Here is a 13,706-nt window from a genome sequence, read left to right on the forward strand (position 1 = left end):
ATGCTAAATCTAAATCTAAATGTTAAAAGTTAAATCTAAATGTTAAATCTAAATCTAAATGCTAAATCTAAATCTAAATGTTAAATGTTAAATCTAAATGTTAAATCTAAATCTAAATGTTAAATCTAAATCTAAATGTTAAATGCTAAATCTAAATGTTTAGAAAATATGCAAATAGCCCACGCCTGTCAGCGTGCACAGACCCGCCCACACCTCTGACGGACCGACCTGCTGTGGATGCGGAGGCAAAGAGAAGAAGGACCGAACATGGCCGGCTCGCTCCAATTAGGAGATACTGAGCGGGCAGTTATGGCAGGTGTGCCTGTTGCACTCCAAGGTGCACTTCCGCCGGTACCGTCCACACCGTTAACGGTAAGTTACGTAGTTAAAAGTTGAACTTTTCGCTGTATTCTGGGAGAAGCTTTTGTTAGCTAACCGACCTAGCAAGCTAACATTTGCCAGTGTGACTTGGGTGCCAGCTAAGGTTTTGTGATTCAATGAAAGTTACTTTCGACTGTTATTTAGAGTTACCCATAACTTAGTGATTACAGGCAAGAAAGCTGACTGTGCCTCATGAAGCATAAGCTGTGGTAGCTAAATAATGTTATGTAGCTAACTTTCCCAGATTGCTAACGTTAGCGCTATTGCTCGTTACATTAACCGAAGGACCAGGAGTTTTGCCGCCATGAAGGACATTTAATAAAAGAAAAAAATACTTAAAACTCTTCTCCAAGGCATAACCAATATGAGCTGAAAGCTGTTTTTAAAGCAATCAAAGAATCTATGCTTTCCAAGGATGTGTCCTGTTATGTTTGTGGTGTACACCGGACTTTATGGTCATTAAACACTTTAACATGGATTTTTAACAGGTTGACGTGTTGGCTCTTGTTTCAGGTCTCCACACCCCTGGTTAACCCACAGGCCCCTACAGCTGTGTCCTCAGGCACTGCCACCTTTGCTACCACTATGACATCACTGAGATCAGTAAGTAAAGTTGTGATATAGCATTACAACCTTATGTTACCTAAGTTAACTGAGAAACATTAGTTCATGACAGAAAACGCATTCAGGGGTTCCAGGCCCCTTGGCTTATAGAGAGGCAGCAATACACAGGAAACATTAGTTCATGACAGAAAACACATCCAGTTTATCAGCTAATTCAGAAGGCATATTTTAGAGCTAGTTATTGTTCTGCTATAGTTCATCTTGATACATCTTCCATTATATACCTCATGTTGGTTGTGTGACTTAACTATAATTGCATATTAGACCTCCCTTGTCATTCCAGCTTGTCCCAGGTTAGTTCTTCAGGTCTCAATGAATGGTCAGGGTTAGAAGGTTACTATAAAAATATATCCCTGATGACCTGTGTAAAAAGTTCTTGTCAATAACCTAAAACCTTTGGATTACCTAAAACCAAATATGCAAATTATGACTGTAAGAGTTGTTCTCCTTTTCTGCATTAAAGATAAAATAATGGAGAAATCAAAAATGTAACAAGTAATCCATGACAGTGTAACTATAATCTAATTACACATTTTTCAAATCCAATTTGGGTTGATTATAGGTGCTTATTTTTTTGTAATTTGATTATAATAATCCCAATAACATGAAATTATTTACTACCCAGCCCTGTGTATAGTGATGCCAAGGGATTTGACTATGCAGTCAACACGGCTGCACGTAGGAAATGATAACAGGTTGATTAGTTCAGTGCAATTCATGATATGTGTTTTTTCCTGTTTTGTAGGATGGGCATACAGTACTTTCCAAAGAGGACATTGAGGGTTTGCTGCTGCTGGGAACAACGCTTTCTGAAGTGGCTTCAGTCCTGTGGATCTCCGGACCCACTTTATACAAGCTGATGTGGGAATACAACTTAAGGTACACAAAATTCAGTACCATTTCTGATTAGGAATTGGATGCTTGATATTTTCTATGAACTGGAGTCAATGGAGGCCTTGGATGTAGACAATGAATGGGAATTATTTTGTCTTCAATTTTGTGTACATTCTAAGGATCAATTGCACATTAGATGAGTTTAAAGCTGCATTTAACAATCATTCAATCACATCTCAAGTAAACAGAACCCCACTTCAGCTTTTCACACTAGACAAACAACTCTTGAGCCAATAATAATGAAGGTACTGAAGTAAAGAATGTAACATTAACATGTCAGTCAGTAGTGGTGTACATTTAACAATGCTGTACTGTAAATACTTTTTGAGCAGATTGGTAGAAAAGCTGAACAGTTTCAACATTAGCCTGAAATGTTTTAACCGACAATAAGTAAACCTGAAATGTATACAGAGAAAAATAAATCAGCAAAACCACCCATTGGTTTACTGGCTTTATTGTGTCTGTGCATGTCTAGATATGCAGGATTCAATGTCAGGATAAACGCCTGCTCTTCCTCAGTAAGGGTCCTGGCATGAAGATGTTCACCAACTTCTTTCTCTATAAGGGTGAAAAAGATACAAAATAAAGACATAAATATGTACACAACCAAATTATCACAGATTATAGACAGTGAAATGATTCAGTCTTCAACATGGGTCGGACAATGTAGAGAAAAGGCTTAACGCTTGCACATTATAGCACAACTGCAGCAGGATAGTGCACAAGTTTTACACTGACAGACAGCAATATTCTCTACTACATACTCTAATGGCTTTGTAAGGAGAACGTAGCATCTGACCTGTATAGAAAGTGTTACAGGACTGATATGGAGTGATTTCTGGATTCATGAGGATTGTGTATCAGGAAATCCTTTGTGTGTTTTACTCTGTCAAGACATGGAGTTTTTTTTTTTTTTTTTCCATAATTAAGCAGGTTCATCAGGGAAAAGCATACATTTACCTTGTACACATTGGAGAAACTCTCTGAACTTAACCACCATTAACTCCTCTCTTGGTCTTCTGTTGCTTCCCAGAACAGAGTAGTTGGGTTTCAGGAGGGCAGCCACAACAGCTGCTGTAATATCACTGGGTTCTTCAGGCTTCTCAAGAAGGACCCTAAAGCAGGGATTTTCTTTCAGGAGTGGCAGAACCTGTGAAGACATCAACAAAAACTCCCATCAAAAGCTTTACCCTTAAATGCATGGGCTTCTTTCCTACATACCTAGGGTCTCAGTATCTAACACAGATTTACCTACAAATTGAAATAAAAGAAATCTTTTGAAATGGAGGGAGCAGTTTGGGGTTAAATGTCTTGCTCAAGGGCACACTCATCAATTCCGACCATGCAAGTTTTTCCCCACGTGTTTCTCAGGATGCAAACTTCTGGCAGCTGGACCACTTCTCTTAAAACATACTCTACAAGCGTAGGGTTATAAGACCTTTAGATTTGAATATACATAATTATTTTAATATTAAACAGTATTTAAAAAACATTTTCACAGTTTGACATAGTAAATTTATTAAAAACAAATAAGTTTGAGTAATACTAGGGGTCTGAGGGCTTCACTGAAAAAAGAAAGAAGAAGCAGGGTAAGGTGTGAATTAAAGCAGAGGTCTTCAACTGGGGGTCCATGATCCCTTGGGGGTCCACCAAATTATTGTTTGATAATATTTTGAAAATATTTTCTCAAAAATGTAAATCCTGTGTATTGCTGCCTCTCTATAAGCCAAGGGGCCTGGAACCCCTGAATCCCTGGATGCGTTTTCTGTCATGAACTAATGTTTCTCAGTTAACTTAGGTAACAAAAGGTTGTAATGCTATATCACAACTTTACTTACTGATCTCAGTGATGTCATAGTGGTAGCAAATGTGGCAGTGCCTGAGGACACAGCTGTAGGGGCCTGTGGGTTAACCTGGGGTGTGGAGACCTGAAACAAGAGCCAACACGTCAACCTGTTAAAAATCCATGTTAAAGTGTTTAATGACCATAGAGTCCGGTGTACACCACAAACATACTAACAGGACACATCCTTGGAAAGCATAACGTTAGATTCTTTGATTGCTTTAAAAACAGCTTTCAGCTCATATTGGTTATGCCTTGGAGAAGAGTTTTAAGTTTTTTTTTTTAATTAAATGTCCTTCATGGCGGCAAAACTCCTGGTCCTTCGGTTAATGTAACAAGCAATAGCGCTAACGTTAGCAATCTGGGAAAGTTAGCTACATAACATTATTCAGCTACCACAGCTTATGCTTCATGAGGCACAGTCAGCTTTCTTACCTGTGATCACTAAGTTTTGGGTAACTCTAAATAACAGTCGAAAGTAACTTTCAGTGAATCACAAAACCTTAGCTGGCACCCAAGTCACAGTGGCAAATGTTAGCTTGCTAGGTCGGTTAGCTAACAATAGCTTCTCCCAGAATACAGCGAAAAGTTCAACTTTTAACTACGTAACTTACCGTTAACGGTGTGGACGGTACCGGCGGAAGTGCACCTTGGAGTGCAACAGGCACACCTGCCATAACTGCCCGCTCAGTATCTCCTAATTGGAGCGAGCCGGCCATGTTCGGTCCTTCTTCTCTTTGCCTCCACATCCACAGCAGGTCGGTCCGTCAGAGGTGTGGGCGGGTCTGTGCACGCTGACAGGCGTGGGCTATTTGCATATTTTCTAAACATTTAGATTTAGCATTTAACATTTAGATTTAACATTTAGATTTAACATTTAACATTTAGATTTAGATTTAACATTTAAATTTAGATTTAGCATTTAGATTTAGATTTAACATTTAACATTTAGATTTAGATTTAGCATTTAGATTTAGATTTAGCATTTAGATTTAACTTTTAAGATTTAGATTTAGATTTAGCATTTAGATTTAGATTTAGCATTTAGATTAAGCATTTAGATTTAACATTTAGATTTAGATTTAGAATTTAGATTAAGCATTTAGATTTAGATTTAGCATTTAGATTTAGATTTAAGATTTAGATTTAGCATTTAGATTTAGATTAAACATTTAGATTTAGATTTAACATTTAGATTTAGCATTTAGATTTAGATTTAGATTTAGCATTTAGATTTAGCATTTAGATTTAGATTTAACATTTAGATTTAACTTTTAACATTTAGATTTAGCATTTAGATTTAGATTTAGCATTTAGATTAAACATTTAGATTTAGATTTAGATTTAACATTTAGATTTAGATTTAACATTTAGATTTAGATTTAAAATTTAGATTAAGCATTTAGATTTAGATTTAGCATTTAGATTTAGATTTAACATTTAGATTTAGATTTAGCATTTAGATTTAGATTTAGCATTTAGATTTAGATTTAGATTTAACATTTAGATTTAGATTTAGCATTTAGATTTAGATTTAACATTTAGATTTAGATTTAGCATTTAGATTTAGATTTAACATTTAGATTTACCATTTAATTTGTACCTCAAATGTCAGGAAAATTAGCTAAATGTGAGAAAAGTGAGCTAAATATTCTAAATATATCAGCCACAAAAGTGTGATTGAATTTTTACATTCGGCACCCCATAATTTTGATGCTAGCGTCAGAGTGCCCCTGCACCCCATTTAAAATTAGCTTGCCCGAAAACAAAACTACAGTACATTTTAAAAGTGCCTCTTTCGTCGTAATTATGCATTTACACGAAGGTTTGACTCACATTCAATCACAAATAAAGCCTCGGTTCCTTTTTGGTGAGAGTTTCACTTTAAAGAAGGCTCAAAATAGCACCAGCAGTAAGTTTGGTGACACTGCTCAGAGTCAGGAGGGTTTTTTATTCCTGAAAAGTAAATGTGACGTGCCCGTCACTGGTCAGCTTTGGTTTCGCCCTCTGCGGCAAGAAAACATCCACCACCGCTGGATGAAATGCAAAATTAAGTCACAAGTATAATTTACCTAAACTCTCTCCACCCTCCCAGAAAACACGGCGGTCATGATGAGTGTAAACCAAACCAGATGCACTGAAATGACTCTGTGGGATAAAAATGAGTAAACATCAACATGACTCTCTTCTCATGGTGCTCCATGTGAAGTTTGACTTGTTTATGACAAACTACTGTTTTTTTTTTCTATTCTGAATGTGTTGTACATTCAACCATCCATCGGTAAACAGACACGTTGATCTGAGGTGTGTGTGTGTGTGTGTGTTCTGACGTCACTGTTCACGCTCCGGTCGCTGCCGTCAATATTCAATTCATAGGAATCAGGGGAAAGATTTAGCGGCTTGACATTGTAAATCCTTCATTGATCGCCTTGCATTAAATCGTGCAGCAATTGTGACGGGCTTTAGCCACTGATGTTTATCCGCGCTGGCTTTGAACGCCTTAACATCTGGGGTAAAGGTCACATTGCGGCGAGTTCACGACAAAACTCCACCACCGCGAAGAAAATGAGGAAAATCCGCCTACGCTGGTTTGGAGCCTGCGTGTGTGTGCTGCGCTGGCTGTGCTCCGTCTTTGAGTGAGAAAAAAAGAAAGCAACTCAGTTTGGTTGCCAGGCATCGCAGCACTGCACGCTGGATAGATTTGGCTTCTCCGGGAATGTAAAGCCTCTCTCTCTCTCTCTCTCTGTAATCTGTGATCTTGGCTGAACTGCGGCTCGGCTGTAGGGAAATCGTTGTCATCAACATTCACGAGGAGAGACATGAAAAGAAAGAGAGGGAAAACAGAGAGTAGAGGATGAAAAATATGGATTTAGGGAGCGATATGAGGTAAAAAAAAAAAAAAAAAAAAAGCATCTGCAGGTGGAACGGAGCAGAGTAAACAGAGCGAGGGAGTGTGCAAATCTGGGAATCTGGGAGAGGGAAAAAAAAAGCTTGTGGACTGAAGTTGCTGACCCCTGGGACCCTCCCTTGGGGCCCTTTCTGTGCTGGAGGCCTCTGAGAGGATTTGGGAAGACAAGCATAATGCTCTCTCAGACAGGGCTGTAAATATACGAGCTACTTTACGCCTGTTGCATGATTCATATCATCAGGCACCTGGCAATGTATTTTCAAAAGAAGCCAGACTTTTCCTCTCATGTGACTCTATGAATAGCTGTGCGTTTTTTATGTAACAAACGAGTAATAGAGATAAAGAAAAAAATCAAGATTCCTAAAATTGGTGCAGTTTGGTGTTTGATCTGTTTTGGCTTAATCCGGGTGGTATAGACACACATACTAATAAGTAAATCATGTTTTATGTTACTTCACACCTCGTCTGACTCGCCGGATGTAGACTGTTTGTATAAAGCCTGTCATCGGGCACCTATTTCAGCTGGTATTCCCCCTCTTCCTTCTGCTATCGACTTGTAACAACCTCCAAGCTAGCAACCTACACACTGACATGGCACAAACCTGAACACACTAGCAGCTGTTCCCTTTTTGTTTTGCAGGGATTGAGCCATTTTCATCCCATGGCTTTTCTCCCCACGTGCAAAAAAAAGTTTCCAGAGAGCGCTTCATGTCTGGCTAGGTGAGAACACTTTGCAACTGCCTAAAGTTGTTTTTTTATTTTTTTCCTGGAAGTCACTGAGAACAGGATGCGCTCCACACGGGAGCCAAGGGGAGCTTGGCTCGTCCTAATACGACTTGAGCTCCCCTGAAAAACATCATTTGTGGAATTTTGCGTGCTCACTAAATATTACTATTATTATTATTACTAATTATTATTTTTGCCATGCATTTCTATTTTTCTGTATCTTCACCTTCATGGATCATGTGTAAAATGAGGCTTTTTATTGATGTATGATTGGTTGATGATGATGATGATGATGATCAGGAAGTTATTGTGCTAATCTGAATTTCTTGGGTAACTTTAACCTTGTTTGTGAGCACCCATGGTAGGCAATCTGCTTTAGTCATTGTGTTTGCACAATGACTAAGCAGATTGCCTACCATGGATTGAAATAAACACAGGCTTACTGGACAGAAACATAAGAATATTCAAACAATCTTTTATTTGAAATAACCAAAAATTGTACGAGAAAATGGTGTTGAAAAACTTTAACTTCTAACCCTTTAACCTAAAAACAGTATCTCTTTAAACCTCATTCATCTGTGAACCCACATTAGATTCTACTGTAGAGAGATGTTTTAAGGCCTGAAAAAGAACCAAAGACCAATCTGAGTGCAGCAAACACATATTCAGCAGTTATGTTCACCTGAAGCCCGTCATGTTATCTCACACAACCTTTCTCCACTGTTGTGTGTGTGTGTGTGTGTGTGTATGCTGATTGGAGTCGGAGCAGCTGGGTCGTGTGAGCCTGAGTGTGAGGAACACACTTCCTGTGCTGAGAGATGCAATTAAAGAGCTCATCCTCGTCGATTCTCATCCATTGCGCAGGAGGGAAAAGAACCATTAACCCACATATTTATAGGGCACGGCCTGAACTTCAACCAAAAACCATATGCCGAATCATTTGCATGGGGAAACCCATTTATCCAACTTGTTTGCCGGAGAAAACGTGAGATGCACATGAGTCTTTGAAAGGGACCTGGGGCAGCCTTTTAGTAAGTGGGTCGGATGGACGGAATGCCTCCAGATCAGTCGGTACGCGTGTCACAAAGCATGCTTGTCTCTGGCTAACAGGGTGAAAGAGGCTCAGTCGAATGGCCTCCTTTCTGTCCGACACTCAATTAAGGCCTAATTGGTTTGAGGTCCACTACAGGCATGTGGCAAGGCAACACCCCAGGCTTCTGTGCACTTGTTCCCTGTTTTCTGACTCCCCCCTCTGGAAACATTCCTTTGATCTGTGAACAACCAAAGTAGGTTTTAAGCCAAGGGGTTGATAGCCTATTTTCCCCTTTGAACATGTACAACAATTACTTTGGTATTTTTACAGTTCATTTGACCCACAGATGAAGAACTACAGAGGGTCTGACACAGGACACAGCAGATACAGAGCCATTTGAATTTGGCTATGGATCCGTTTGTCTTTGTAAGCTGTTTTTGTGTGTATGTTTTGCACAAAAGAGGGAGTCTTTGTGCGCAGGCTTGGATGTGTACTATGTGAGACATCGATGAGCTGTGTCAGCAGTATAGAGCATCTCCTCCTTTAATGCATTACTGGAAATCTCCACCACCGCTCTCCAGAGACCCTCACCGCCATGTAACAGCAACATTACTGGGGTCATTAGATTTTGTACCTCCTTAACTTGGTGTGGTCAGGTCGGATACATCTCCTCAAGCCTACTGAAACTACTTTCTAATCTGTCTTGTGGAAAAGGACACTGCTCTTGCATTTACTCACCTGGCATCAAAATTGGATCTGTACCCAGACATATCATACGGATAAAATGATCTGTTCGTGCCTTTTGTGTTTATTTGAATATTTTTAATGTATTCTTGTTATCATTGTGATCAGATCTCTGTCCTCGAGTGATTTCAGTTGGCAGCAAATCAGAACCAGACTCCCTTAAGAAACCACACAGTTTTGTGAGTTTTTGAGTTAGAGGAGACTCCTTTAGCTTTGTAAGATAGTGTCCGGGACAGATTCTTAAGTATCTGTCTGCTGTTAGCTTACTATCTCGCCAAGACATCTGTTACAACTATGGATTTTTTGTATGGCATATTTTTGTCTTTATTTTGCTGTCAGACAGTTTAGTTTAGGCTTGCTATACTATCTACCTGTGTCTCAGATTGAGAATAACAATAAAGGCACATTTTCAGCCACTAATATTTAAGTAAACATAGCAAAACTGGCTCAGAAGTGTTATAAAACTATTTTTCTCCCAGCTGAACCGTCCTCTCAGCCTCCTCTGTCCTGTGTTCTTGAATAGGTCTGTTTGATCCGACAATACAAGGAACCTCAAAGTGGAATAAGAATGAATCTAGGAGCCTTGACTCTGTGGTCAGGGATTATACGATCAATACTCCATTCCGTCTTCAAACACATTGGACGTGATATAACCTTGGGCTGGATCGCCGCCTCCATATCTCATCTTCTCCCATCTTTTATGTTTGTTGCTTTAATTGGTACGGCTGTGTCTCCGTACCAAGACATCCGACACGAGCGACATCTGCCTGCAAACATGTTTACATCCTGTCAGCAATAAGCGGTCAACACAAAATGACCTCAGTGACAACAACCTGCAGATATGCTGCAGATCCTGCTGAGAGGCGAACACATGCACGAACACGCACACCCAGTCACGCTAACACAAAACAGATGGCTCCATCGCCGACCGCGTTATGAGTTGCTTCACCCCAGAATCTTTGGGTAGGCCCTGGAAACTCCAACAACAACTCCCGAAAAGCCCGGCCCCTGCTGACCTCGACCCACGTTGGGTTACGTCACTCGGTGGGAACACCACGGCCTAGTTCTGCCCCCTTTGTTTGTTTCCCTCGGCATCCCATAGAGCCCGGGGACCTCTGGAGTAAAAACACTTAACAGTAGCATCCAGCTCGTGGGACAGTTGTGCACATTCCACCGTCTGGGAACGTCCTCACAAACTGTCACGGGATCTGAGTAGTTGAGGAAGAGATGATGGGACTAATGACATGAAGCCACAGTATGAGAGATTCTGAGTGTTCACATCGTTAATGTGCACTCATGTTTTTAGCAAAAGAGGCATAATTGGCTGGAAATAACTTTGTCGTTGTGTGTATATCTTTGCATAAATCACATGTTGTTTTATTAGATTGTCTCGGTCACCGAACATGTTGAGTCAGCTGGAAAACAAAGTAGAAAGTGGGATCAAGTAAGAAGCAAGTCATCTGATTTTTAAGCAGCTGTATTTTAATAGACAGCGTGAAAATGTGATCAGGGTCATTCCTAAATCTGTAGCTTCCCCTAGCTTTATGGAGCTTTATAGCGAGTTTCATCGTGTAGCTCTCAGTGAACAGTGAAGAACCCACTGTACATTAGCTGCCAAGCACCAAACGGCAGACAGAAACATTAAGCAACTATAGCTGGTCTACATGTTGGAGCATTTAGCAGCCAAAATAACAGATAATGAGGTGGTGGAGATCAAAAATGGAGCGAAGAAAAGACTCAATATTGGATTTATTTATCTTCATTTATCAGAGGGAGAGAAACACAACTCCAAATGAGCACTAATATTATGATATAAAATTGCACTGTAACTGCTGGATGTGTAAATAAGCTATTGTTTTACAACACGTTCATCATATCAATATTAACATCATATCAACTGTAGCTCCCAAATGCCCTCCCCCGCCAAAAAATCAGTTTCTGCAGGTTTAAGACTGGCCTTAAATACAGTTTTGACCTCATAATAATATATAATCATGGAGGAAAATACAGGTTGGATGGTTCCATGATTTCATTTTGCTGAAAAAAGCTTAAAGGAGTTTCACTTTTGGGGTGGACATGGATACGGGAATGCTAATAAACCTTTATATGAAGATGATGTCATCCCTCCCTTAAAGCTGCAAAGACCCAATATTTACATTTATTGCTCGGCGGCTACCTTGAGTAGAAGCAAAGGAAGAAGTCAGGTGATTGAGTATGAAGATCAACACACCCAGGATACGGAGGAAGGAATTGTGGAGGCGTCAAACCCATCGAGGCTTTCACCCAGTAGGTTGTTGTTTGTATCCTGTCTGAAACCAAAAGACAACAATTTCACTTAGTCTCTTGACTAACATGCTAATTTTAACCCGAGCCCTGAGATTTTACTAAACCTGAGCAAGTGCTTTTGTTTCTGAAACAGTAACCAAATGTCCAATACGTCTGTCACTAGTTACTTCCAACGGTCATTTTGGGAAAAGTCATATGTTGTCCTCAGAGTCATTATCAATCGACTTATTTGGCGACTGATAAGTTTAAGTTAATTGTACCTGATTGAAATGTTTGACCAGGCAGTCTAAGAGATTTTGTCAATAGTATTCTGTATCGCTTTGGTCATAAGCAAGGGTCTTTGTCTCTTTTACCTCCCGTTCACTGTAACATCATTCATTCTTTGTCGTGTCATATTTTCCTCAAGTCTACTGAAGTCACTGTCTGATGTCACAGACCACAGAGAGGCAGGAATCTAGGATCAATGTTCACTGAATCCACCTGAAATTGAATTTCATCTCCTTCAATAAAGTTGAACTTAGTGAGCTCATACCCCCTCCCCCCCCTCTCTCTTCCTCTCTCTAGGCCAGGCTTCTGTATCCACTCAATTCTGAAGCATGAAATGAAAACTAGAGTGTGACTCACTCTGTAACAGCTCACCTTTTCCCAGTAATACAATGCGTTACACTCCTCTGCTCGGCTTGAGCCTTGAATCTCAAACTCCAACCTGCTGGCACTATTCTTAAATGAAACAGCATGTGTTTAATTCTCACTCATAAATATTTTTTTTACTGATTCATTCCCGAATATCTTTATCAGTCCCTGCTGTGCTGATGTTGGGTTAGGAGACAACACTTGGGGATGAAGAGGTCCTGATCTGTGGTTTGCTCTCACACCACACTGAGGCTGAGGGAATGATGGTCTGCGGTGTTTTCTCCTCCAGCGTTGGAAGACTCAAACTATTTTGAACGGTTGCTGTCATGACACTGAGGGATACTTGAGGAGATTAGTGGTGTTGTGTGGCTGCAGTCAGTGGCTCATTATAACCATTATCCTTAACCTGATTGGACGGCTGACAGAACGGAAAAGGTCTGAAGAAGCAGACATGTTTTCAGAGGATTCTGGAGTCAAAGTCCACATGTGTGTGTTGTGTGTGTACATAAAGAGTTAACTCGCGTAACAACCCATTAAATATATTTACCAGATATTTACCAGATACAAACTGATAAACCGATATTTTGGTAAATACGGTACGCTTATTCACTTTGTTCTATCTTGAGCCAGGTGAAAGTTGACTGTAAGCAGGGGTAACTTTAAATAATCCACCAATCCACACATATCAATTTTACAAACATACATCTTAGTAGGATAGCAATGGTGAGAAGTAACTAAGTACATTTACTCAAATGTTGTACTCAGCTACTGTTTTCAGCAACTAGTGCTTCCATTTTCTGCTACTTTATACACAACCACAATTCTGAGGCAAACCTATTGTGCTTTTTACTCCACGACTAATCATTTGACAGCTTTATGTACTAGCTAGTTACTATACCCTAGTTACTTTGTAGATCGATAAGTTTGAACATCTTTTTAAAGTTTGCAACTTCACATCTGTTTAGGTTGAATTTCTATTTCTCTTTTTCGTGACAGTGGATTGAGATGCTCCAATTTCTCCCTGGTTTAGGTCTCCACAATGTCTCCAGGCGTCCTTAAAAACCTCCAGTGACTCGATCTCTGGTCGCCTGTTGGACTAATAAGCTAATGTGAATGTGATATGCCACGTTGAGTAAACATGTCAACCTTGGGCCTATGTGTGGTTTGCAGAAACGCTCACTGCTGACATTATATCATGGAAAATGGGCTGCTATGAGAGTCACATTACAATCTGCTCACATACGGCCAATAAAAAAGTGACTAATGCATATAAACTGCATAAACTTTCACCACCTCTGTCTATAAATTCTCATTCACAAGCTGTGTGAAGTGTGGTGACTTCTGCGATTCAAGCTAGCTGTTTTCACCTGCCTCCAATCTTTTTGCTAAGCTAATCTACTTTAGCATCACATTTACTATAAGATCAGAAGTCTCATCTAACTCTCACGGAGAGAGCAAATAAGCACATTTCCCTGAAATATCATCCTATTCCTTTGTCCGTGTTGTGTGTCTCTCCAGGCTCCTCCACTCTTGTCTTGTAAGCAGGAAACCGTCGTCCCTCCCACTGTTTCTCTGTGCTTTTACAGCCTACCCGCGCTGTTTGTGTGCGCCCTGTACACTTGCCACCCACTGTG

The 13,706-nt window shown here is 40.0% G+C and overlaps 1 protein-coding gene across 2 annotated transcripts in view; it reads left to right on the forward strand.

The window, feature by feature from the left end:
* The first annotated feature begins 219 nt into the window (after positions 1–219).
* ttc22 (tetratricopeptide repeat domain 22) overlaps positions 220–13,706 on the forward strand; it is a 50,132-nt gene continuing 36,645 nt past the window's right edge. For both annotated transcript variants that reach the window (XM_030433221.1, XM_030433222.1), the window contains exons 1-3: positions 220–372; positions 895–984; positions 1,751–1,884. The gene's annotated coding sequence lies outside the window, so the exon portion shown is untranslated. The remainder of the gene's footprint in view (positions 373–894; positions 985–1,750; positions 1,885–13,706) is intronic.

The sequence above is a fragment of the Sparus aurata genome, chromosome 11 (genome assembly GCF_900880675.1).
Source record: "Sparus aurata chromosome 11, fSpaAur1.1, whole genome shotgun sequence".
Taxonomy (NCBI): domain Eukaryota; kingdom Metazoa; phylum Chordata; class Actinopteri; order Spariformes; family Sparidae; genus Sparus; species Sparus aurata.